The 27,097-nt window shown below is 41.7% G+C and overlaps 1 protein-coding gene across 4 annotated transcripts in view; it reads left to right on the top strand.

The window, feature by feature from the left end:
* TTC39B (tetratricopeptide repeat domain 39B) overlaps nt 1–27,097 on the top strand; it is a 284,247-nt gene that overhangs the window by 99,893 nt on the left and 157,257 nt on the right. Inside the window, exon 1 of one of the 4 annotated variants that reach the window (XM_029605840.1) lies at nt 16,065–16,290. The exons of the other annotated variants lie outside the window; for them this stretch is intronic. The gene's annotated coding sequence lies outside the window, so the exon portion shown is untranslated. Of the gene's footprint in view, nt 1–16,064; nt 16,291–27,097 lie in introns of those variants that run through there. 4 annotated transcript variants of the gene reach the window in all.

Below are 27,097 nucleotides of genomic sequence, written 5' to 3'. Positions count from 1 at the left end.
TAAATCAAGCTCAGATTCACGCTGGATGATTTTCTCCTCAGGTGAGATTCGGATCTGCTATATGCCATTCCTCCATTTCCATTGGTGATGAAGACAATGCATAAGGTATTCAATGACAAAGCACATCTTAACACTCCAGCTTTGCCCAAGCAAGTTTGGTTCTCTTACCTCATCAGATTTAGTCCATCCACTGATCCCTCTGGGATCTGATCCGGATCTATTAACTTAAGAGGAGGATTGTCTGTGTCATCTGAACCTCTCCTCCCATAGCTTGATGGCATGGATGTTGAGCACTTGATAGTCTCATTGTTGTCACTATTTAAGGATGTTGAGGACATTGTGATTTTGGCAAAAAGCCGTCTACTAGATGAGTATAGTTTCAAATGAAGGTGTTTTGTCTCTTGATGTCAAGCAGGCTCCGTGAACCTGTTTGCCTGTGCCCTGAAAGATCAATTTCAGTACTTGTTCTCTCTCTCCTCTTTGGGACTCAGTACATCATCAGTCAAAGTGCATCTCAGTGCCATTGCCACCTACCACTATCAGATGGGTGGAAAACTGATCTCCATTCATTCTCTGGTATCGAATATCATGAGAGGCTTGTGGTTGCAAAGCCACTGATGTCATGGGATCTTAATGTCTTGGCACAGCTGATAAAGACCTTCTATGAACCATTGGAGTCAGCTTCTTAAAGTTTCTTACATGAAAGTTAGTATTTCTACTTGCTATCACTTTCACTAGATGAGTCAGTGAGCTACAAGCATTGGTTTGTTATACTCCATACCTACAGTTTTTCCACAACAGGGTGGTGCTCCACACTTGCCCGAAGTTTCTGTCAAAATTGGTTTCGGCATTTTATTTTAATCAAGCCATTGTTTTGCTCATGTTCTTTTCAAAACTTTATGCACTTAAAGTGCATAAAGAACTTTGACTTATTATCTGAGAAGATATCTTCCATATCAATAGGCTTCTTAACTTTTTGTCTCTTACAACCCTAACAGACTGGGAATCGCTGTTGCAAAGTGCATTCTTTCCAACTAGCTAGCTATGTTCTGCCTGGCCTTCAATTCTCAGACTCTAAGGCTCAACATGTAAGAGCCATGGCTACTTCTATTGCCCACCTAAGAGCCGTCTGCATTAAAGACATCTGTAAAGCTGCAACTTAATCAAGTACTGGGACGTGAATGTGTGAACTTAGACCCAAGTCCCATTACTGTCTGGACAATCTATCAAGAGGTGAGTAACTTTGTGCAAGCAGTTTTACACAGCTCACCCTGTAGTCCACTCTTCATGGAGGGTTCCAGGTTGCTTTTTCAGTAAGTGCTCTATTACAACCCTCAGCTTGGGACTCCCCACGTGTCATGGTTAATTCCGCCCTGTTTTTGGTGAATAAAGCAAGTTTGCTTCCTATAAATGGGGTTATATGTAGCCAGCAGAATGAATTAGCCATGCTAAATGCCCACCTGCCTCCATGAAGAGTCCATTATGTAGCTAAAATGAAGCTCTACAATGGACTGAGGAGCTCACGAGGCAGCAGGCACATGGGAACTCCCACACATGCTCAGTAGTAAAAGTTTTACTGAGCTAGAGAGATGGGTTCATTCAGCGCCATTGAATAATGTCATGGCTAATTTATCCTGTTGTCTACAGAGAATCTCGTTTATGATAAGTAACCTTGCTTTTTGTATTAACTGTTCCTATGAATAGATATCAGTAGATGTATGTAAGCTGATGGTGCCTTGTATTTGTTTAAAAATACTCCTCTCTTTAAATGATTTACATTTATTTATTTTTTTTTACATTGGATCATTTAACCTTTTTGATTGTTTGCTTTTATTACAAAAGAACTATTTTTGTACTTAATGTCCTGCTTGTTTCTTCTTCTTCTTTTTTTTTTTTTTTAATTCAGGATTAAATGTTTATAAAGCTTTGGTGGATTTGTAATGGCTTTGACTGGTAGTAACCTATTACTTAAAAGAAAAAAAAGAAATGTTTTTATAGTCGAGATCATTATTCACACTTCTCACCTTATCATGGAGCAGCTGATTTGGAAAGGAAAGAAAACAGGCATCATTCTGTGAAGGAGGAAAATCAAATTAAAAAGTGATGCCCTAAATGCATAGATATTTAAAATTGCTGTTTTGACACTTTGGTTTACCTGACTCCGGCAGGAAAACAACTGAAATCTGGATTAGTATTGGCTAGAATGTGATGACCTACTTCTCTTTTATGGAGCAGGCAAACATTCTCTCTATCACTTTGTCAGGTGACTATTGTAAGACAGCTCCCTGATTTATCCAAACATATGAAATTACTTTGTAACAGTCTAAATGTATCCTTAGTGACTGAGTAAGTGGATGTGTGCCTCTTTGCTGCTAGCATCCTTGGGAATGGCTACAAGAGTAGCCACACCTGATTGCTATGTCCAGCATCATCTGGCCATCACATTTATAGTATCTTTATTGGATTTTTATAACTTGCACAATATGGAACTGTTGCTCTGAGTATTTTATATGCTATTTTGTAACTACAAAGGAATATCAGAAAATACAGGCATAAGTTTGGTTTGTTCAGTTTAAAACTTAACCCCCCTTTCCTGTCATCACAGGGAAATAATTAGGAAATATTTATTTGGTGAAGCCAATAATACTGTAAAGGTTTCACAGATCACCATTTGGCATCTAAAAGAATACACTAGAGCAGGGGTGGCCATCTCCTGGTCCTCAAGAGCTACAAACAGGCCTAGTTTTAAGGATATTTATTTATTTATTTATTTGTTTGTTTTTATATACCGCCGCTCATCAGAGATATCGCGTCGGTGTACAGAGAACAAAAACATATGCCGGAGTGTTATACATGGAACAAGAATAATAGTTTAAATTTTATACAATGCAACTAATACAAATTAAATCTTATATAAAGTAGCTATTAAAATAGAGCCATAACTTAGAACATATTTATAAGGTAGCATATAAAGCAAAGATTAGTGGAAAAAGGTGGGAAGGCTGGGAGGGAAAAGAATAAAACAATTATGAGGTAACGTGTAAAGCATAGATTGGCGGAAAGAGGAGGGGGGACTGGGAGGGAAAAATATATAATTTGGAGGAGACGGGCAAAGGAAGGCGTTGAAACATTGGGAAAGCATTAGAGCGAAGAGAAAAAAACATGAGTAGGAAGGCGTAGCGATTACATTGTGAATGGATAGAAAGCATATCCAAAATGAATATGGATGAGAAGATTTGTGTATGTAAGGTCCCCTTGGTTTCCTTACCAGGACTGAATAAAGACCATGGTGATGTCCAGAGAGATTAGTTAGCAGTAGTTGTGGGATTAGCTCCCCCATGTAGGAGACAGAGGAAATGGTGTGTGCTTGAGCCTTTATAAATCCTTGCCACTATCTTCTGGCATGGTTTCTTAGTTTTATTTTCCTGAGCTGCCATGCTGAAGGACAGCCCTGCTTGTGCAGCCCCTCTATTTGTTTTCTGGGAAAAGAAATCTGAGGGTCATTTTCAGAGATCTGGGTAAAGAAAGTTGGAAACAGTATCTTGGTCCTGCATTTGTCCAGAGTTTGAGATCTTTTGTTGCTTGAAAGTGAAGTTTTTTTCCCACCCTTCCTTTCTCTCATTTAATTTCCCCTTTCCGTAAAGTTTTTGTTTGTCTTTATTAACTGAAGACCAGAGGACCCAGGGTCTCAGCACTATTTTGGGATCCAGGTGTGTATAGTCTTTCACTCAGAGGATCAGAGGAGTAGTTGTATCCTCAAAGAGGAATGGATTCCCATTAATTGCTAGACAGGAGTGAAGATCATTTTTTTTCTAAGACTTTCCAATATGGGTCCAGGTGAGACTTATTGTGAAAGAGAGGAGCAAGTTCAGTACCATACTTGGAGCTGACTAGAGGGAAAGAATATATTGAAGACTACTGGAGAGGTATGAGATAATTGGGACTTTTTATTCAATTGTGTAATTGAGACCACTTATCTGACCATTTCACAATGGGAATAATCATTGATAAATATGAGAAACTGGAGAAGGCTTACACTTTCTTTAATCTTGATTAATGGGAAAGGTGAAGGAGCTGAATTATTAAGGAATTGGCTACCCTTAACCAAATAAGCCTTGATGTTTTTTGACGCAACTGCAACATCACTCTGCACTTCGGCAGGGGGGGGGGGGGGGGGGGAAGGGAATTGGATTCAGACAACAACCAACATAGGCCCCAATTTTTATGGTCTGGGATACTGATATCCAGACATAAGGGAAAGAGCACAGGACTGTTTCTATGGCCAAGTCCAAAAGCAAAGCATGTCAAGCAGCATTGTCTGAATTTTCAAGAAGGCTTCTCACCCATTAAAAATGTTGCCAACCTTTTTTATGGATTTGACAGTTGCTTGATTTTGATAGTAAATATTACAACCCTTCTCATAAGGCTTGGGGATAATTGTACAGAGTGATAGTTACTACTCTTAAAACATGGGGGTAACCTACACAGCATGGCAGATATTACATAAGAAGCTTGTAGGGCAGAATGAATAGACCATTTTGTCCTTTCCTGCTTTCATTACTATCTTGCTATGTTATGTTATAGACTTTGACATGAAGAGTGAGGTCACAAATGTATTAATTTCAATCTGTAAATCAATTGGATTTAACATCAAAAGGCTGTAAATAATATTTTTTACCCATTTGATCAACTGTCAGTAAAAGAAGTTGGAAACCATTCAGCTTTCAGTCATAGACTTTAGAGATTATCAGTGCTATATGCCAAGGGACCTAAGGGGCCATGTAGTTGTGATACGTGCAAAAGGACCTTGAAGCTAAGCTTTCTCCCACAGGGAACCCTGGACCAATTAGAAGTAAAAGCTATCCTGGAGAATTGTTGCAATTAGGGTCAAATCCTTGTGTACTTATGGGTCCAGTATACAGGTTTTATCTCACCCAGGGGATACACATACAAAGGAGGGAGAGCATGCAAGTCTATAACATCCATATTCATTGTGTATATCCTGAAAACCCAACCTGTTTATGACTTTTGTGTACTGGAGTTGACCACCCCTGTACTTGAGTATGCTAGCACTAGTTATATTTTAAAATTTTACTGCAACTTTTGACTATGAAGCAATATAAATACCCAGATTGTAAATAAATATTTTGAAGAATTTGTTGTCTTAAAATATGACAAATTCCATACATGATAATTCAAACATATCAGACTTCCATATTGAACTATTTGGACTATCTTGATATAATCAATTTAACAATATGCAATGCTTAGCTATGAAACAACCCTTGGTCAAGAACATTACATGGGATCTATCTAATTCTTCATGCTCTGGAAAGTGGCCTAATATACAAAAAGCAGAGGATTGAGGTACAACTTTGCCTAAAATGTCAGACATTAGTAAGAAAACATCTTGCCAAAAGACAAGAATTTTAATACAGTTCCATAAACAATGAAATGTAGCGTTGTCAGCCTCACATTTTAAGCATTTTCTCTGAATTGGCTATGCCAACCTGGTAAGCTCCTTATAGGGAAACTTTAACAACCCCCCCCCCCCCCCAAGCTAATTGAGTTATGGGTCAAACTCACTCATTCGTTACCCGCACTCACACATAAACACACTCTCTTCCATAATGCAAAGTATTTTTTCAAGAACAGAACACTACGCTTACGGCTAAGCTCTTTCTTCCTTAAAACTTTTAACGCTACAAAATGAAGCTTTGCTTGGGGCCAGTCCTGAAAGGCCAGGCACATGTGCCAAGTAGATAGTAGCACCTTCTTTGCCAGCATTAGAGAGATTACCACAAACCTTTGTTCCCCATCCTGAAGGGCAAGGTCTTCCTCAAACAGGTATAAATAAATGAGGCCAACTGACCATGTAATTGGGGTGTCCAAGACTTGCTGTATTGCTGAGCACACTTTTCTCCAGAAAGGTTGAAGTATCGGGCATTCCTTGAACATGTGACAAAAATTGCCCCGCATGTGAGAACGCTTCAAACATTCATTAGAAGACCATAACCATAGACTCACTCCTTTATCTCTGGTTAAGTACCAATGGTGAATAAATTTGAACTGAATCTTACACAGGTTGGCAGGGACCATACAGCAATAAAGCATGATAAATGCTCTGCCAATATCTGACGCATCTATCTCTATTCACAAGTCCTCGCTCCATTGCTTGGCCAAAGAATCCAGATGTGGCGAGGACTGTTATTGGGACAAAAAGTGTACCCAGGTTTCAAGTCTGTTGAAGTGAGGAGTAGTTTCCAAAAAATTCTCCTCCTCTTCTGAAAAGTTGATTAGTTTTGGAGGTCAGTCAGAGAAATACTAGACAATGTGCCTAGCTTGTAAATAAGTAAAAAGAATTTGCCCGGTATATCACATTGTTCTTGAAGTTGTTGAAAAGACCATAGAGTTTGTGCATCTGGATCCACTAGTTGCCAAGGAAAGACAACCCTAGTTCTTGCCAAGTATGAAATACCGAAACCATGAGACCCTCTGGGAAATCTTTATTGCTAATCAAAGGTAAAAAAGGAGGAACAGCAGTAGAGCTCTGTTTGGTTGCCCTCCACCATTTCCCCATGTTCTGGGATGCCCCCAGCCAAAATGTATGAAGATTTAAATTGCAAAGGGCAGATTTAGATATGTGAAGCAAAAACATCCCATGGTAGGGGGCAGCCCACTCATCCTGTAGCTCCTCTGGGTCAAATTTATGATGTTTAGAAGCCCAATCCTGTATGTAATGCAGAAGGCAGGCATCATTATATAGATGTAAATCTGGGACAGCCAAACCATTTTTTTTTCCCTAAATGAGGACTTTCAATCTAAGTCTTGGATTTAATTACATCCAATTGCTTCAACTAAACTGAGAGCATATGAAGAGGGTAAAGTATCTTGGGGAGTATGATCATTTTTATGACAGCTCAATGACCCATCAAGGAGAGTGATAATGAACACCACCTTTCAAGAAGGGTTTGAACTTTCCCCATAACAGCTCCCATGTTCATTAAATACAAACCACGAATTGTGCGAATTATATGGATACCCAAGTATCTCATACCTCCTTCACTCCACTTAAGAGGGAAAGCCCCCACCCATTGAGTTGGTAGATCGGCATGAAGGGGGCATGCAGTGTATTTCTCATAATTAATTTTTATCCCTGAAAAAGAACCTAAGAGGTCGCTAAGTCCCATGATGTCCATCAAACAGCCCTGCGGGTTAGCTAAAAAGAGCAGCGTATAATCAGCAAACATACTCACCTTAACTTCTTTCCTACCCACTGATAGCCCCTGGAAAGAAGCCCACCATAATAGTGAGAGGTTCTATTGCCAATACATGTAACAGTGGAGAGAGGGGGCAGCCTTGAGGCGTGCCTTTTTCTAGACAAAAAGGTTCAGACAGTGCACCATTAACCAAGATTTGAGCTCTAAGAGAGGCATACAGAACTTTCACCCAATGAATGAACAAGTCCCCGAAATTAAACTGCTCTAGTACCCACCAGATATGAGACCATTCTACCCAGTCAAATGCTTTCTCAGCATCCAAACCCACCAACATGCCATTACTATCTGTGTGACCATTTTACGATACCGTAAGTAGTGTTTTTAGCATGTTAGCTGAGGAGTGCCTGTGAGAAATCCTGTCTGGTCCTGTGCCACAATGGTATGGATGACTTTGTTGACCTGAGCAGCTAGCACCACTGAAAAAGTTTTAACATCCTCATTCAGGAGTGAAATGGGTCGGTAGGACCATGGCACCAAGGGGTCCCTATCCGGTTTTAGGAGAAGCACAACTGTCGCTAAGTTATTCTCAAAACTCATTTTACCCTCACACAAGGCCTCCCCATACAATTCCTGGAGGGGCTCAAAAATCTGTGGTCCTAGAATTTAAAAAAATTCAGGACCGAAACCATCTAGGCCAGGGGCCTTATTTAGCTTAAGCCGCTTTACCACCGATTGGATCTCCTCCAGCGAGATGAGTTCCTCCAACTTAGATTTATTCTCAGAGGATAACCTGGGAAAAGCAATCCCCTGGAAAAGCTTCTGATAGTTCGCCAAGTCGAATGGTGCAGTAGTATAAAGATTCTGAAAAAACATCTGAAAAACTTTAAGGACCTTTTTCCGTACTGATATGATCTGAACCACTAAAGCACAAACATTCCTCAATAAACGTGCCAACAGCTTACCCGACTTGTTACGCCATTGAAATAATTTGTATTTATAGTATTGCAAATTTAGTCTTGTCTTGAGATCCAGTAATGCATCCAGTTCCCTTCTGGTGGGGGCCAATTGTTGAATTACTGAGGTCATACAACTAATGAGAGTACGTTTGAGAAAGGTCGCTTGTTTGGACAATTCCAATTCTTTTTGGGTAGCCAAGCGCCTCTTCTGAACCCATAGGCCAAAATATGTCCCCTAAGCACAGCCTTCACCGCATTTCAAAAAATAGTGGCTGACACATCCTGCGTGAGATTCAATTCTTTGTACTCCTCCCATTTGGCACACAAGAACCTGACAAAGTCTTTATCATGATAAAACAAAAGGGAGAATTTCCAAGGGGGGCAATTTCCAAGGGGTCTGATCCGCCCCTCATTAGCAAATGCCAGGGTGCATATGATTAAGGAGTGATCAGAAAAAGAAACATTGTACATTTCACATTTACACAGCTGAGAGAAAAAGGACTCTAAGATCAAAATGTAATCTATTCTGGAATATACATTGTGGGCATGAAAATAGGAGTACTCCTCATCATGAGGATGAAGGATACGCCAACTATCGATAACTTTCAACTCTTGGGTTAAAAAACCAATGCCTATATTGGCCTGCAACCTCTTGGGGGTCTTGGGAAGTCGACAATCTTACTGAGGGTTATCCGTGATGTTAAAATTGCCACCCAAAATAAAAACATACCCCTCCCAGAGCAGTAGTTTGGCCACCAGTAAGGTGAAAAATTGGTGGGAGTAATGGTTAGGGGCATACACGTTAGCCATGACAATTTTCGTGCCATGCAAGGAACCCGCTATGAAAAGAAACCTACCCTCAGGATCAGAAGCATGTTTCTCAAGTATGAATGAAATGGCCTTGTGAATTTATATAACAACTCCCAGCTGACTTGTTGAATAGGAAGAATAAAAACACTGTCCCAGCCAGTCCCTCCATAATTTGGCATGCTCAGTAGCATCCAAATGTATATCTTGTAAGAAAGCTATAGATATGCTTCGCTTCTTGAAATCTGTTAATATTTTCTTTCGCTTGATTGGTGAGTGGGTCCATCAACATTGAGAGGTAGATCTTTAAAAAGTACACGTGCGCGTACTTTTGTTCGCGCAACCGGCGCAAACAAAAATCCGGGTCAGTGCGCGCAAGGCTGCGCAAAATCGGCAGCCAGCGTGCGCCGAGCCGAGCAGCCTGTCTCCGTTCCCTCCGAGGCCGCTCCGAAATCGGAGCGGCCTCGGAGGGAACTTTCCTTCCGCGTCCCCCCTCCTTCCCCTCCCTTCCCCTATCTAACCCACCCCCCAGCCCTACCTAAATCCCCCCTACCTTTGCTGTACATGTTACGCCTTCTTGAGGCAGGCGTAACTTGTGCGCACCGCCTAGGCATCCCCCGGCATAGACCGCAGTGCCGGGGGACTCGGGACCGCCCTCCTGGCTCGCCCCCGAACTGTTGCCACGCCCCCAGACCCGCCTCAGACCGCCCATGTACACGCCCCCTCCTGCCCCTTTTACGAAGCCCCGGGACTTACGTGCGTCCCGGAGCTTTGTGTGCGCCGGCACGCAGGGCTTTTAAGATCTACCCCTGAGAGCATAAGGAAACCATAGTCATTGAATAAGAACATTTTTAAAACCAAGCATGCAAAGGAGAGAGGTTATATAAACAGAGGCAGCCCTCCAGCTCAGCCTCCCTCCGTTAGAACAAATATTGACATGATCAAGTGTATAAAATGGGAGAGATAAATGTTAGCAATGTATTGGTAACACAATATACATCTAAAGCACATTTTAGCCAAATCTAGAAGCAGCCCTGGCACAAACATCAATGCACACAAACATACACTCTCACATACACCCAAACACACCAGATCCAGTAACCCCAAACCACCCCCCCCAATTCCGCAGAGAAATTCCATAAACCCTGAATCCTTGTAGAAACCACCCCACAAAAGTCCAAACGTGAAGTGGCTCCTGATCTCTGCATGAACCAGCAGTGTCGTCCTCACAAGTCTCCCAGGATTGCCATGATGAAAAGTAGAAGGGAAAAAATTTCTTCCACAGCAATTGTGAATACGTTATTCAGAGATCTTTGTCCACTCTCACGATGACGAATATCCTTCAGCCATCTTAAACTTGACCGAAATCATGTCCACCATGGGTTAGAGGCATCCCTCTAAGTTATCACAGTCATGAAATATAAAGAAACAAATCTGGAAAAATGTTGCAGGTTATCAGTTCAAACGAAATTGAACCATTACTCTAGCACTGAAAAAGCTCATAGCACCGTCTCAGTCACTAGTTGCCGTTTTCAGCCCAGTAGCCCCCTAGTCCCAGACATAGGCCCAAAGGGATCTGCATTTCAATTCTTGAGAGCATCCAAGAATGATTTAGCTTCTTGCACCGTTGTAAGCATTAATGTGTTCTCTTGATGAAACATTTCTAGCCATGCCAGGAATTGTAGAGAAAAGCGTACACCACGCTGAAATAACTGGGAGCAATAGGGTGAAAAATTATGCCGGGCTGCCTGGACTCTCGCAGAAAAGTCTGGAAAAAATAGCAGTTTAGAGGTGCCATGTTTCAAATCCGGAGTTTTCCCGAAAGGCAGCCAGTTTTTTAGCGTTATCAGTATAGTTTAAGTTTTTCTTTATCACTTGCCGTGGTCTGTTGCCATTAGGCCCTCCTGTGCCGAGATGATGTGCGCATTCCACAAGGATTTTTCTGTCCTCCATTGAAATTTGTAATGCTTCGGATAACCAGCGCTTACAGAAATTAAGTAACCCCTCGCCTTGAACAGTTTCCGGGACTCCAACAATACGGATATTATTTCGACGACTGCAGTTCTCTAAGTCGTCTAATTTATCTTCCAGGAGTTTGTTTTTGTGAGTAAGATCATTGACTGTAGTGCTGAGAGAAGTGAGGCGATCTTCCTGTTCACTTACACTATGGCTGAATCTTGGTCAGAGAAATATGATAACTTTCCACCTTGTCTTGCAAATCCTCTACTGATGCTTGTAGCTTTTGACGTTGGTCTGTAATCGCTGCTGACACCGTGCGGGTCAAGTCTTTCAACATCGTTTCTGAGAGGCCTTCTATGGTGAGCTCAGGATCAGGCACCATTTTGTCTTCTGGGCTCACCATGCGGTCTGTGCCTCTGCGTGATCTATTTGCCATGAGTGACAATATCTGTCACTGGAAATTGCCGTCACCAGGTGCAGCTAATAAGCAACAATTAATGCTTAAATTGAGGTGGGAGCTGGAGTTTAAAGTTGCAGGAAGGTATATAAAAACAGGCGATCCTGAAGGAGCAGGATAGAGGAGCATCTGCTCAGTCCGGCGTCATAGCCACACCCCCATGTTTCGTCATTCTTGATATCAACAAATTCTTGTAATACATGAACACCTGATGATTGTGATCTACGAAACACCCTATAAAGATTACCTGGCGGAAACAGAAGATTCCCAGAAAATGGCATATAATATGATTTATCTCATGAGAAAAGATCAGCCTGTTGAGAAATTTCCAAGTAATTTGCATAGATCTTATGATTAAGTTTAACAATTCTGTAGGCAACTCTTTCCATCCAATATGTAAAATGTATTTTAAATTCAAAGGGGAAGCCATGCCACACTCCATAATCAAATCTGAGTAATCATGTCTATCACTCAACTAGTCCCCTAATGATCTCAACAAACTTGTTATTATCAGGCCGATACAGTACAGTGTGCTCCAACGGAGTGCACTGTTAACTTGCTCTTGGACGCGCGTTTTCCCTTACCCCTTATTCAGTAAGGGGCGGAAAACGTGCGTCCAACCCGCGGCACCTAATAGCGCCTTCAACATGCAAATGCATGTTGATGGCCCTATTAGGTATTCCCCGCGATACAGAAAGTAAAATGTGCAGCCAAGCCGCACATATTACTTTAAGAAATTAGCGCCTACCCAAAGGTAGGCGCTAGTTTCTGCCAGCACGGCATGGTGATATTGTCGGAGGTCCTGAAGGGTCCTGAAGGTCCTGAAGGGTAAAAAAAAGAAAAAAAAATTTAAAATGGGCCGGCGGTTGTCGGGCCGAAAACCGGATGCTCAATTTTGCCGGCGTCCGGTTTCCGAGCCCGTGGCTGTCAGCGGGCTTGAGAACCGACGCCGGCAAAATTGAGTGTCGGTTGTCAAACCCGCTGACAGCTGCCGCTCCGGGCTAAAAGGAGGCACTATGGACGCGCTAGTGTCCCTAGCGCCTCCTTTTGCCTGTTTCTACCACAGCACCTAATTTGCATACTGTATCCGGCGAGTGGTCGGTGCGCGCGCCGGGAGAGCGGGCGTTCGTCCGCTCTCCCGCGGACTTTACTGAATCGGCCTGTACGTAATTTAATATTGGGAAAAACAATTCCTCCTTCCTTTTCAGGTACCATTAATTTACCTATAACTAGTCTTGCTTTTTTTCCCTTTCCAAATGAATTTAGAGCAAAAGGAAGTTAAAATTTTAATATCTTTCCATAGCAAGCTCAAAGGAAGCATTTGTAATACATATATTGCTTGAGAAGCAAAACCATCTTAATTAGTATGACTCTTCCTGTTAGAGAAACAGGAAAAGTCATCCAGCTTTGCAATCTACTTTTAAATTCTTGAATCAGAGGTTGAACATTTGTGTTACTCATCATGAGTATCTAAAGTCAAAATTCAAAATTTTGGACCATTTAGGATACATTCATATTACCAACTATGTCAACACATTGCTTCAAGCATACTCCCAGCATGGTCAAGTATTGCTATTTTGAATTTGTCCAATAAAATCCTTTACTGCTTTCACAGAATTGAAGAGCTGCGATTTATCTTTATGCAAATTTTGGCTGATTATTGTAATACAAACTTAATGTTAATTTTTGCAAGAGTAGAACACATTGAAACAAATTCTTTTTGCAATGCAGAGAGGCTATTAGAGAAATCCTGGAATATCATAACTTTCTGGCTTTAATATTGTATCTCTTCTTGCGGTATGCTTGTAAAATGACAGCTTTATAAGTGAAATTCATCTGTTTAGCAATAACCACTCATGGTACCAAGTATAAAGCAGATATTGCTACGAGCCGATGCACCCTCAGAAAGACTATCTTCTACATATCAGATAAATCCAGTTTCTGCAGAAGCCACATTGATTTAACAATTCTTGTTTAGCCCTGTTTTAGAAATTCCCACAAAGTGTAGCTTACTATGCCGTACGTGATTATCTAAATTGGCAGTCTTTTCATCTTGCTTCTTTCTCAAGAGGTTCTATTTTATCAGTTAATATTTTTTCATCTTCGGCAGTACTTATACGTGCCTCAGCATTGTTCAAACCTTTCTCAATCTCAGTTAGCAAATTTTTAACGTCCAGCACTTGGTCACAAATGCATTCAAGCTTACTAGCCAAGGCCTTGACCACCGTCTTCGTCTGCAACCACTGCATCACCCAGAGCTCATGGACATATGTCCTCTTTAGTGTTACCCATCTCGTTTTCCACCTGTTGGATTTTGTCGCTCTGTCTTATTTTGTGTTTTGGTGGATATATCATCTCTCTTTTTTTAAAACAAATTTGTCATATACCAGCAAAATTCCTCAAAAAAAAGATCTAATAAGTCTGTAGGGGAAATCAACAGGACAAACTGCTCTCTGGAGAGTGGCACCTGGAGCTCAGAAATAACATGCCTTCACAAGTTCACTGCATCTCGTGATCCTCTAGCCAGTACATTTATAATTCTCATGGACATGTCGCAAACCATTTACACATTCAGTTAATGGAGGTGGCACCAGCACAGCATGAGCAATCAGTAGCACCCATATCATTAGATAAGCTGGCCATGACAGACATCCATTTTAATGCCCTGCTATGCCTGTCCTCGTGCTAGGAAACAATATTTAATTTCTAGTATGCCTTTGCATGGCTTGAATGTTTGATTGTTGCACCTGAAGAAAGTGAATTGCCCCTTTTCTGCTTCTTCAGCCGCAGTACACAGAAAAGATCCATAGGTTAGAAATGGTAAGAAGCTCCAGATCTGATATGAGACCTGGCTGTCCAAGGATTCAGGTCTTGGCTGATTTTCTCCTATAAAGCTATGAGTTCAGTCGGTACCTCCTGATTAGTTTATTTTCAGGAAGCCCCAGCAGAGTCGTCCTGGGTTTATACTTGTGTTTTCTTTTCAATTAGGTGAATTCTCCTCCCCTTCCTATTCTTTCTGTTTCTGGTATGACTTTCTCCTACGCTGCAGCTGGAGCACAATAGCGAGCTCCGTGGCAGCCAAAAGCACTCACCCCAGGTACCTGCACCATGGTGAGAAAATTTCCCGCTTTAAGTTGTTATGTGGTTATTGTATACTTTGCCATACTTTAGTTCATAGTTAATTGAAAATATAAAGTGCACAAAGATACCCACAAAAAATGTTAAAACAAAACAGTGGGAAACAATTATTACTTAAAATAACTTATAATAAAGTGGTATTGAGGTGGTGTCATTGATAGCACCGCGTGAAAGCTTAATCACTCCAAGTGAAATCAGTGCTCTTAGCACAAACAAATGCACAAAAGTATAATCATTCACCATATCATAAAAATGTGTGAAAAATCAAACTCGAAACAATTATAAGTTGACACAGTTTCAACCATTAGCTTAATGGCTTATGGATTCAAAGCTTCTCCACAGATGGTCCATGCAAGAGTCTTAGACAGTCAATCCGGATGAAAAACTTCACAAAACTTAAAATGGAAATTTCCACGTCTTCAAATAAAAATACTCGTCTCTAGCATTTCGACACTTTGCATGCTTAGTGTGATGAGAGCGCTGATTTCACCTGGAGTAATCAAGCTTTTTAATGCACTACTATCGACGCCACCACCTCGGTACCATTTTATTATAAGTAATTTTAAGTAACAACCGTTCCCCACTATTTTGTGTGTTGATGCTTTAATACATGCCATGGGATTACAGATTTAAAATTTCTGTTAATTTGCATAAAAATGTCCACAATTCCTATTGCGGTATGTTGCCGTTTTGTCACACATGACAGTCTCCTCTTTAGTGCATCCCAATCGGCATGATAAATTATTAGTGCCTAGCATGATACCCTGTCTATATAGCTCATTAAAAGTGAAAGTGCGCCTCTGGACCGTCTACTTCAACAGTTGTCTAAAGTCAGACATCTAGTTTACATGTGGAATTTAGAAGCCTTTGAAAATTTGTTGACTATCTGATTTATGCCAGTAAGTGATCTAGGTGCAAACTGTAGACATCCAACAGTCGTGCAAATGTTGTGAAAATGCAGCTCTTTCTATATGGTATTGGAAATGTGTACAATGTGACCATCTTGCCATAAAGAGAGAAATGTACCACTGTTTCAAGCTTCACTGTGCTTTGTCAATGCCTCATTACCTATCTCTAAAAGGAAATTGCAGATGCAGGTAGGCAATGGTATTGAATTAGCATTCGGCGGCACGACGTGGCGCAGCCGAGAGTGAGGTGTCGGAGCTGTGAAAAGAAAGAAGTTGGGTTAGGGAGTATCTGCAGTCTCCTGGGATGGCAAAAATAGGAGAGCAGCAGAAACCACTTTTCTGCCCTCCTGTGTCCTAATTTCACAAACAGCAATTTTTCCCACCTCTCTCCAGATTGTGGCAGCTGCCTCTGTGTGTCGTCAGGATACATTTTTGTACCGCTGTAGATACAGCTCATTGAGTATTCTTTTCTGGTCTCTGCTTATGATTTCTCATTTTGTGCTTCCTAGCTCAGCGACAGTGGATTAGAAGTAGGCTGCAGCAGAGATTGGGTGGGGGTGGGGGGTGAAATCTCCCGGCATCCCTTTCCTGCATCTGTAGCTAACAGCAGCGACTGTAGCTGCCCGCACGGTTGACATTTCTTTTAAATTCTGTTATGGAGAGCTCCTGCGATGCCAGCTGCTGCCTTGTGAACTACATCAGGCCTTTTCCTCTCCCCTGCTTGATAATTGAGAGACCCATGTGTATCGAGAATTAACACACAGGAAGGTGGATATCCTCTATGCTGTCTATCCTGACTGTAGCGGGACTGTATTTATTCATCTCAACTTTGCTACTTTCATTCTGTAAGTAAAAGCTTAGTGATTTTTAATATCATGATTGCTGGGTTCACATTGAGCTTGTGAGCACCGAGCTTCGGCTTTTAAGTCTCTGCCCCATAGCCAAAATGTAGAAATATTGCTTAGAAATATGCAGTCTAAATACTAGTTCATAATTTTAAGAGTGAAAAAAAATATAATGCGCAGAGAGCGATTCTGTTTTTTGCATTGCACCTTGTATCCTTGGGGGCTTCGGGCTCTGGCTGATGTAAAAGATTAATCTGCTAGAAAGCAGGAGGTTGGGATGTGGAATACTGCAAGGTGTGCATTTTTGGGATGTTAATTTCCGCCTTCCTGCAGGCAGTAGCAGCAGCAGCAGCCTTGAGATTGTTTGCAGTGCTGTTTTGTCTTTGTTTTCTGTAATCTTTCGGTACTCCTGCAGCCCCCAAGTTGCTGACTGATGTATTTGTGCACATGACTATCTTCTTGTTTTGTAGGGATTTCTAAAAGTTGTTAAATTAGATGAGGGGGCTCCTTGGTGCAGGTTGTGAGGGGTGGGAGCAGTCTGGCACTGCTCTGAGCAGGTAGCAGAATAGCACATTATGACAGCTGAATCACTGAGCAGCACAGCTGTAAATTTGTGCTTTAAGGAATAGGCTTGTAGTAGTGTCTGACCACTTAGTTCTGTTTGTTTGGACTAGTGCCAACGTTTGCATGGGCGCCTTGCTAGTGCCATAAACATCATCTGGTCGGATTCAGTGTCCTTCAGGCTAGGGTTTGCACTAATGAGGTTACATAAAATGAGTACTGGACTACATGCTGAATCTCCCACTAATTACCTACATTTTGAATTTAATATGAATGAGGTTTCTTTTTTTTTCCTTTCTTTGTCCTCATGTTTAGTGCATTTACACACACACAAACGCATCAAATATTGATGTTTTGAAGGTGGAAGCATGAATATACTGTATTCTAGAAGGGCTCATGTTGAGATTGTATTTTACATAAACACACTGGGGTTTGTTTGTTTTTTGTAATGTTTGATTTTACCAACAAATTTAAAATATCTCAGCTGAAATCCAGGCTACTGGGTTATCTGGCCCTAAACTCATTTAGCTACATATTCTTTTACTCTGGGTTTAATGTAATAATGTAATAGATTTAATATTTCCCCCCATAGAGCAAGTCTCTTGTAGAAGCTGTCCTTTTCTTTTTCTGTGATTCTATCTGTGGGTTTCTTGCCTAGGACCACATACGGTGCTGACCAGGCTGCTGTTCGTGTGCTTGGACTGACCTTGGACAATCTGCCTGCCTTAGGAGGAGGGGGGTGCTTTCTAACAGTTAAAGAGAGGAGAGATGGGTCTCACTGTCCTTTAAAAAGAGAGGCTTCCCCTATTCCTATCCTGCAGCAGATCTTTTAAAAATAAACCTCATGATGTTGTGCTGAGTTCTATACCCCAAATAAGACTTCACAGCACAGACTGGGCAAACGTATGGTCACATCGAGAGTTTCTTTGACATGCCTGTTCGGTGTCCATGAGTCAAAATCTCTTTTGTGTTGTTATGGAGCAGCTGTTTCTCACAGTGCAGGCTTTCAAAGGTTTCATACAGTAACACATTTGGTCGGTGACTTTCGAACCGGCGCGGGTGCGCACGTACATTGGCCTGCGCCCAGGTGCACGGCCATTTCATAACGAACGCGCGCATGTTATAAAATAGCCTGACTTGTGCCAAATTTTAAGTGGATGCCCGCATGTTTGCGCAAATCAGAAGATTTTAAAAAGGGCGCCCGCCAGTGCCATTCCCAGTTTTACCAGTTCACCTCCAGTTCGCCCGGTTAAGAGAGGGGTCCTCTAACCCGCTCTGGTTTGATACCCTTCATTCCCCTCACCCAGTTAGCGTCGACTCTTAAAAACCCTGCCAATCTGCCTAGTTTTCTTTAAATTTAAACTTACATGGCATCCACGGCAGAAGTAAAGTTATGCGGCAGGGTGCCTTGGCGTGCGTCAGGTCGCGTCACTATTTAAGTGCAATTCTTAGGTTCACGGCCTGCCTAGATCCTGCCCACACCCCGCGCCTTTATGGCAACTTACCAGATGTGTGTGTGCTGCAAGAGATATGCACATATCCCAGCGACTTTTAAAATCCACTCTGCGCACGCAAGCCCAACCTCGTCGCAATCTCCTGAGAAATGCACTACGGGCTTTTAACATTCACCTCTTAGGATGTACTTTGGTTAATTTCATGTTACATGGTTATCATCTTTCTCTATCGGGGCAAACCGTCCAGTTGCGCAATAGGGTCGTGTCCGATGGCCCACAGCACTTTCCCTTAGCCTCAGATTGATGGTTAGAGGTCAAAAACTCCTTATAGCCAGTGGACCTACAGCCCTGTCAGTCCACTGCTACTATAAATAATTTGCTGTTTTTCTGTTTTTGGTCATTCTGTCCGTCATGCTCCAAAAAGCATATGTGCCCTGCCTTTTCTGGTCATTTAATGATAGATTTTATTTCCTTGCGATGTACTTTTGAAATCCCACCAAAATTGTGCCTTAATTATAATTGAAGACAGAATGCAACAATCTTGGCGCTCAGGTACAGAAGCTTGTACAGCTGTGTCCCCCCTGGCTATGGCCTGGCACATGTTCCTAGATTAGAGAAGAAAGGTGGTAGTCTGCCTATTATTCATGGAGAATCTGTTTCCCTTTGGAGAATGGAGCTGGAAGGACCACCCAGTTGTGAAGGTATGTTGGTGAATTTGGGTGTGGTTGCCTGAGGATATGCCTTATTTTATTGCCCTCCAAAACATGCCTTTATACATAACTTGTTTCCCAGCTGTGTTTTGAGTGCTCTTCTTTTTGTTTGTTTTGAGGGGTTTTTAATCTACACTTGGATGATCCCACAAACACACAAGCCACTAAATTTTTTGATAGCTGTATCCATTCTGTGTTTTTTGTCCATCTGATTTCAATCCTACTCAAATGGCTGGCCTTTTATAAGACACTCAGCATATGTCTGAACAGCAAAAGACTTTAGAATGCTAGGCACAGGCAGTGGTTTTCATACCCATGCAGAAAATTGCCTTCTTTGTGTCCTATGAGTCCTATGTAGCTAACAGCAGCGACTGTAGCTGCTCGCACGGTTGACATTTCTTTTAAATTCTGTTATGGAGAGCTCCTGCGATGCCATCTGCTGCCTTGTGAACTACATCAGGCCTTTTCCTCTCCCCTGCTTTATATTCTGCTTTCTCAGCAAAAAATCCTTGGCCAAAGCAGATCATAGACATAATATACTAAAAGTGAAACCTCCTCAGCCAACATCCACATAAAACCTAAATAGGTTTTTAAAATTATGCTGCTCACTGACTTCCTAAAATCTTGTTGTTGCGTCCGTCTGTCTCAGACGGTTTCGACCCTTTGTGCCTCACCTTTTTCTCTGCTCTCCCTGCTAGCCTTGGGAAGATGGCTGCCGCCGCGTCCCCAGGAATGGCTATGGCAAAGCCTCATGCCATGTTTCTCCTAAGAGCCTCCTAGGGTGCGCGCGCGTGCGCCGCCCATGTCTTTATCCACGTCATGGCGGGGACCTCGGGGGCGTCCCACTCGAGTGACGTCACGCCATCCTGGTATTTAGTCTACGCTTGTTTGCTAGCTCGTTGAGTTAGCAAGGATTGGATTCGTCTGGTCTAAGCTACTCTGCCACTTTCTTGCTGCCGCTGGAAGCTCTCTCTGCCCTTTGGGGTATTCTCTAACCTGGGTACCCGCTCCTCGGGGGCCCTCTGCTTTCTTTCAGGTGCCTTACTGGGATCAGGTACTCGCTCCTCGAGGGCCTGCTCTCCCTGCCTTGGTGCCTGTTACCATCTACTTCTGCCTGGTGGAATCATCAACCTTACAGCTACCATCTAGTAAGTAATCTAATTCTCAGTCTGTCTCATCTACAGCTCTGCCGTGCTGGGAAACCTATACCTGGATATCCCTATACCATCTTGGTGAGACGGGTTCCCTCTGCCGAGGTTCCCTGGACTGCTACCTCTGGATCGATCACCTTACTACTGCCACCTCTGGTGGTATACATCAGCTGTACAATAAAAGACAAATCTCTGTGTTTGTGCGTCCTGAGTCTAGCCCGGTACTGTGGCTCCCCATGGGGCTCCTCCCCGTGGGCGGGGTCATCTGCCACAGTACCCAAGAATCCACTCAAACACCTCGAAACCATAACACTTGTCCCCTCAAATTTGCCTTCCACTTTAAAACAAAATATATATTTTTTTGCTAAGTTAAAGCTGGTTATAATTTATTCCATGTGCTTCTTTGTGACCACAAGTGAATGAAAAGAAAATGGAAAAACTGCACTATCCACCTACAGTAACAAACATTTGGTAAGAAATACATTTTGTCAGAGGATTTTTGATTTTCACTAATCTGTGATTGGAATGGAAATATATCCTATTTCACTCTCCATCAGCTAGAACCTGTGGACTTTACTGCTTGGAGGATGCAATGAGACCAGCAGCTTTACACTGAAAATTGCATACTGGCACTTACTCTTCCAAGGTCTCCTCCTACAGTGGTTCTTCCTGGTCAATCTGAACACTTCAGCAATTCATTACCTGAAAAATACTTCTTAGTAGTGTTCTTTAGTACCATATAGTTGTTTTGTGAACCTAATAGAAATGGGTAGAAAATTAACTTCTCGCCTCTACTGATATTTGGCTCTCCATAACCTGGCATTTACTCTCAAACTGGATATGCAACACTAGGCAGAGGTTACCTTCCAAAAATAACACACAATGCACACAAGTTGGTGCGTCAACAGTTTACTTAGGAAAGGTAACCAGGTTTCAGCCAGAATCAAGTAGAATCCAGAGCAAAAAAAAAACCAAAACAGGTTCAAGACAAAAGTTACAACAATTCCACATTCAAAGCAATAAACATCTCTGTTCTCCAAAATCTTCACAGTGTGCAGTTCTTATGCAAATTCTTTTCACTTCACCAATTTTATCCAATACTCACACCTTGAGAAATTTCACAAGATCCACCTCTCACTTTCTGCCAATGTATGGGAGAGCCCAGTTCACACTTCTCTTCCCAGTAGAAGGTTTTTCTTTGTCTTCCACAGATTGTCTGAACTGGAGATCCAGGCCAGGCTCTGTCCCTGTCTCCCAGTATAGCTATTCAGGTCTTCCAGCTTCAAGATTCTTCACAAAAACTGTTCCAACTCCAAGACTACTACCATGCCTTGTGGGAGGCAGTTTTATACTCCCAAAGTGTCCCATCCTCTTTGGGGGACAAACCCCCCTGTCACTTAGTAAACTTATATATACACCCCCTTGAACTTTCCCTGAACCTCTTTTTCCCATGTAAAAAGATAGAACACACTTAAAGATGCCTCTGAGCTTATATTGAACTCTGTACTGCTGGAAGATAGAACTCATTCTAATACACTGTAATGGCCAACCAGGGGCCACATGACAATAACACAGAACGTATATTTATCGAGATATGAACCAGCACATTCCATTTTCTGAGATTCAACACACTTCACAGAGTTTCAGGACTTTATTTCAGGGATGTTTATAATGATTTGATTTTCCTATGGATAATCTCCCATTTCCCTGTAAGGACTCCTCTCCATGATCTTTCTTTTCCCAGAACTGCACTTTTTGTGGCTTAATCCTTAATAAAGCAATCCAGCACCTTCCATCTTCCAGACCCCGATATTCTGTGATCCTGGTCACAGGGTAATTTGCAGGCTGCAGGTAGAAGACATTTCTCTTCAATTTTTGGACAAGAAGCATACCATGGAAAACATGAAATAGGGACGTCATACTTCTCCTCTTTATACACAGCAAATTGCTGGATGGGATTTCAGAAATCATCTGGAGCTCTCTTAATGGATTTCTTGCAATAAGAGGATCATACACTTGTTCTTCCCCTAGAACCAAGGAATTTGTAAATTCAGGGCAGAAAATTATACTTTACTTTCTTCTCTTCAGGCTCCTTGGCAAAGTTCTCAGACTTCTGTCTCTAAGTCTGCAGCTCTCCCAGAAATTCACTAGGTGTCTCTATATATTTTACTAGTAGCAGTCTGCCTTCAGCCTGAAACAAAGGTGCCTATTAGGTGGGAGAAACCATTATAGTTTCTGTTAAGGACACTAGTGGTGAATCCAGTGGGGTCTCTACGGATACAATGCTGAGAAAGTTTGTGAACCCCCTAAGATGCTCTGTATTTTAGTACAGTTTATACTCAAAACATGATTAGATCCTAATCTAAATCCTTATGAGAGAAAAGTAACCCCATTGATTAAATAACTTGACAGGATATATTTTGATTATGTATTCAACTAAAAAATTCAACAATAAGTATCCTTGTGTGAAAAGTATGTGAACTTTTCATTGTATAATTGGTGGCACATCCTTGAGCAGCAATAACTTAAACTAAACAGTGATCAGTCTTGCACATCACCTTTTAGGAAGCTTGGCCCATTCTTCCATACAGATCTGTTTTAACTGACATTTAAGGGCTTCTTTGCATGAATGGCTTACTTTAGGGCTTGTCATAACATTTTAGTAGGTCAGGATTTCGATTTAGCCAATCCAGAATCTCTTATTCAACCTTTCTGTAGTAGATTGGCTTGAATATTTAGGTTTGTTTTGATGCATGACCCACTTTCAGCTCAGCTTCAATTCAGCTTCAGTTCACAAACAGATGAGCCAACATTCTCCTCTAGAATTTTTTGATATAAAGCAGAATTCATATTTCCATTAATGATGGCAAGCCATCCATGTCCTGATACAGTAAAGCAGTCCCATATCATGATATCTCCATCATCAAGCTTGACGTTTGAGATGACATTTTTCTAGTCCTGAGGATACATATTTGCATCAGAAGATGAGTTTGCATGCATGAAGGTTGAGTTGTGACAAAGATGTAACTTAAGCTAGGATTAGATTGGAGAAAGATGAATGGTGAATGTTATAAATGACCAACTATCCACTAGGATGTGCCAGATCAATTTTAAAATGCCGACTACTGCCAACCCCATTTGAAAAAATGATACTAAGTGGCTTTGGGCATGGGAAACTTACCCAATGTTTAAAAAGAGGGGAAGGTTACACATTGTCTAGGGGTGCACTGACAACAAACCACATAATTTTACTTATTTTCTTATTTTTTCACCAGCATAATTTATTTTTAATGCGGATTAAAATCATTCCGATGTATTGCCATGACTATGGCAGGTCTCCAGCTTGGATTTTAAACCATCTTGAAGCATATATATATTTATTTATTTAGGGTTTTTATATACCGACTTTCTTGATACAGATCAAATCAACTCGGTTTACATAGAACAATAGTTCATTAAAAATAACAAGTCAAAACCTCAATTAGAGGAGACAGAGTGGGAGCAGAAAGTAAAAGTTACATTATAACAAGGGCGAGCAACTGGGAATTGGAAGTGAAGAGTAGGAGAAACCAAGATAGATAGGTATAAACAGAGAGTAGGGGCTTGAAGCCAACCTCTGGAGATTAACTCTAGCATTATAACATGATTATGTGACACTCTGCTAGTTTATGTAGTAATATGAAATAACTGAAGAACAGCTGATTGGATACTATATTGGCAGAAATAGTTTAGGAGCCGAGAGGCTCGACCGAACAGCCATGTCTTGAGTTTCTTTTTAAAAGTTAGGAGGCAGGTTTCCTGTCGGAGGTCCAGGGGCAGTGTGTTCCAGATGGCGGGGCCTGCTGTTGAAAAAGCCCGGTCTCTGATGTTTAATCTATGTACCATTTTGATCGGGGGAACGTGTAGGGATCCCTTATAGGCATCTCTTAAAGGTCTAGCCGAAGAGTGTAATTTGAGAGGGTGTAGCAGGTCTAGGGGGATCTGGTGGTAGATACTTTTGTGGATGATGGTGAGAGATTTGTGGAGTATTCTAAAGTTAACTGGAAGCCAATGTAGGTCTTTTAGTATTGGCATGATGTGATCTCTTCGCTTAATGTTGGTCAAAATTCTTGCTGCCGCATTTTGGAGCAGTTGCAGAGGTTTTAATGTAAGACCTTGCAGGATCGAATTACAATAATCGACCTTAGAGAACAGGATTGCTTGGAGTACTGATCTGAAGTCATGGTGATATAGAAGAGGCTTGAGATTTTTGAGCACCTGTAACTTGTAGAAGCATTCCTTTGTAGTATAATTTATAAACTTCTTCAAGCTCAGATGATTGTCAATCATAACTCCGAGGTCTCTAGCATGAGTGATGTGGGTGGTAGCGTGCGATTGTTGTAAGTGTTGACTATTTTCAGGAGTGATAAGCAGGAGTTCTGTCTTAGCAGTATTTAGCACCAAGTTAAGGCTGGTAAGGTGGTGGTTGATAGTTTGTATGTGAGAGCCCCATAACTTGATTGCTGAGTCCAAGGAGCCTGTTATGGGGATCAAAACTTGAACGTCATCTGCGTATACGTAGAATTTCAAATTTAGCGACGAGAGTAGATTGCAGAGAGGGAGGAGATATATGTTAAATAGGGTGAGAGATAAAGAGGAGCCCAGGGGGACTCCGTGTGGGGAGTTGGTGCGAGGAGATTCCATGTTGTTGATTTTAACCTTATAGCCTCGATTGCTGAGGAATGAGTTGAACCATCTGAAGACAGATCCTGAGATTCCTATGTCGGATAGCCGGTTTAATAATGTGGTATGGTTGACTGAGTCGAAGGCTGCGGAGATATCGAGGAGTGCAAGCAGGAAGGAGCATCCTTTGTCAATGCCCAGGTATACTTGATCTAGGAGTGATATGAGGAGTGATTCTGTACTATGTTCTTTCCGAAATCCATATTGTGATGGATGAAGGATTTTATGTTCTTCCAAGTAATTTGATAGTTGATTATTTACCACTTTCTCCATGATTTTGGCTACGAACGGCAAATTAGATATTGGTCGATAGTTGTTGGGATCGTCTGGGTCCAGGTTAGGTTTTTTGAGGATAGGTTTGAGGGTTGCTAATTTGAGAGTGTCCGGGAAGATTCCTTGTGAAAGCGAGCAGTTGATGATGACTGCTAGGTATTTGGAGATGGAACCTGGTATTAGAAGCAGTAATTTAGATGGGATTTGATCTTGTGGGTGAGTGGAGGGTTTCATTCTTTTAAGGATAGTTTCCACCTCTGTAGAGTAGGTGGTCTCGAAAGCTTCCAATGCTGCGACTGAGTTAGGGCGGTAGAGAGGATCCAAAGATGATGTGATAGGGTTAGAGGGTAATCTAGCCAAGGTGTTAGAGATTTTACTTTGGAAGAAGATGGCCAGTTCATTGGCCTTCGATTGGGCTAGGTCGTCCGAAATCGATGCGGAAGTTGTCTTGGTGAGGTCTGAGACGTAAGCGAAGAGGGCCTTTGCATCGAAAATCATATCATGGATACGGTGGGTGTAAAAGTCTCTTTTGGTTCGCAGTGTCATGGTTCTGTAATGGTGGAGAGCTGCTTTGTAGATGGCTAGGGTATGAGGGTTGGGGGAGTTCCGCCATTTCTTTTCCTTCTGTCTCAGGCTTTGTTTTAATGTGCAGAGCTCCTTTGAGAACCACGGTTGTTTATTTTTCTGTGACGGGTTGATATTCTTTGATGGAGGGCATAGATTGTTCGCTATGGTTTCAGTGATGTTTTGCCAAGAAAGTATAGCTGCGTTAGGGTTCGAAAGATCCAAGTTGGGAAGTTCTTTGCTCAGGGAATTGCAGAGGGCTTCTGAAGGACAGGATTTCCTATAGTGCAGTGTGGTAGGCAGCGGGGGGGCAAGAGATCCTGTTGTCTTTTTAAGAGTGGAGGTGATCATAAAGTGGTCTGACCATGGTACTGGTCAGACCACTTTTATTCATGACTGAGGGCTGAAAGAGGCAAAAAAAGAAAGATGCTTATGTATTTGGGTGAATAGGTGTTTGTAGCCAGGTCTATGGGCAGAGTGGAGACAACTAGTGGAGTGTCAAATAACTTTCTTTCAGACCATGACAAATATTTACTTTTTTTGTTTGCTGAATATCTTCTTTAATGTCTGCCTTTACAACAGTTGTTATACAGGCTTTTATTTCTGTTTGCCCTCCAAAGGCCTAAAAGATTGTGGATGAATCAACCCCATAGTGCAGGGATGATGAGCTCCAGTCCTTGAGTACTACAAATAGGACTGGTTTTCAGGGTAGCCAGATTATGGCTCTTAAATCAGATGTATGCAAATATGTCACTATAACATTCCATTGGGAAATCCTGAAACTCAGACCTGCATATGAGGTACTCTAGGCTCGGTGATTGCCATCCCTGCCATGGTGTTTTCCTAGCAGAATTTGTGTACGTTGGTTTTAAGGTATGACAGGTGTAACATTCTGATTTAGATAAATAGATGCCAATACCAAAGAGATACTTAATGTTTTTGACCCATATTTTTGCCTCTTATTCTTACTGTCCTTTAAGACATTTCAGTTTGTTCCAACTTTGGGACTGTTCCTCATAGCTGTAGATCAGAACTAATATTTCAGCTTTCAAATGAGGCTTCCTCTGAGAAGTGAACAACACTGTGTGGCTCAGTCATTTCATTTTATTTATTTAGTTAGATATTTTATATACCATCATTCCATGTAATGATCACAAAGGTTTACATAACTTACGCTCATAACTATTAACAACAAATCTTGATGGATTACATAGGTACATAAGAACATAAGAAATGACATACTGGGTCAGACCAAGGGTCCATCAAGCCCAGTATCTTGTTTCCAACAGTGGCCAGTCAAAGTCATAAGTACTGGCAAGTACCTAAACATGAGATAGATCACAAGCTACTATTTATTAATTACCATAATAGC

The sequence above is a fragment of the Rhinatrema bivittatum genome, chromosome 1 (genome assembly GCF_901001135.1).
Source record: "Rhinatrema bivittatum chromosome 1, aRhiBiv1.1, whole genome shotgun sequence".
Lineage (NCBI taxonomy): Eukaryota > Metazoa > Chordata > Amphibia > Gymnophiona > Rhinatrematidae > Rhinatrema > Rhinatrema bivittatum.
This window is presented reverse-complemented; position numbering and strand designations above follow the sequence as displayed.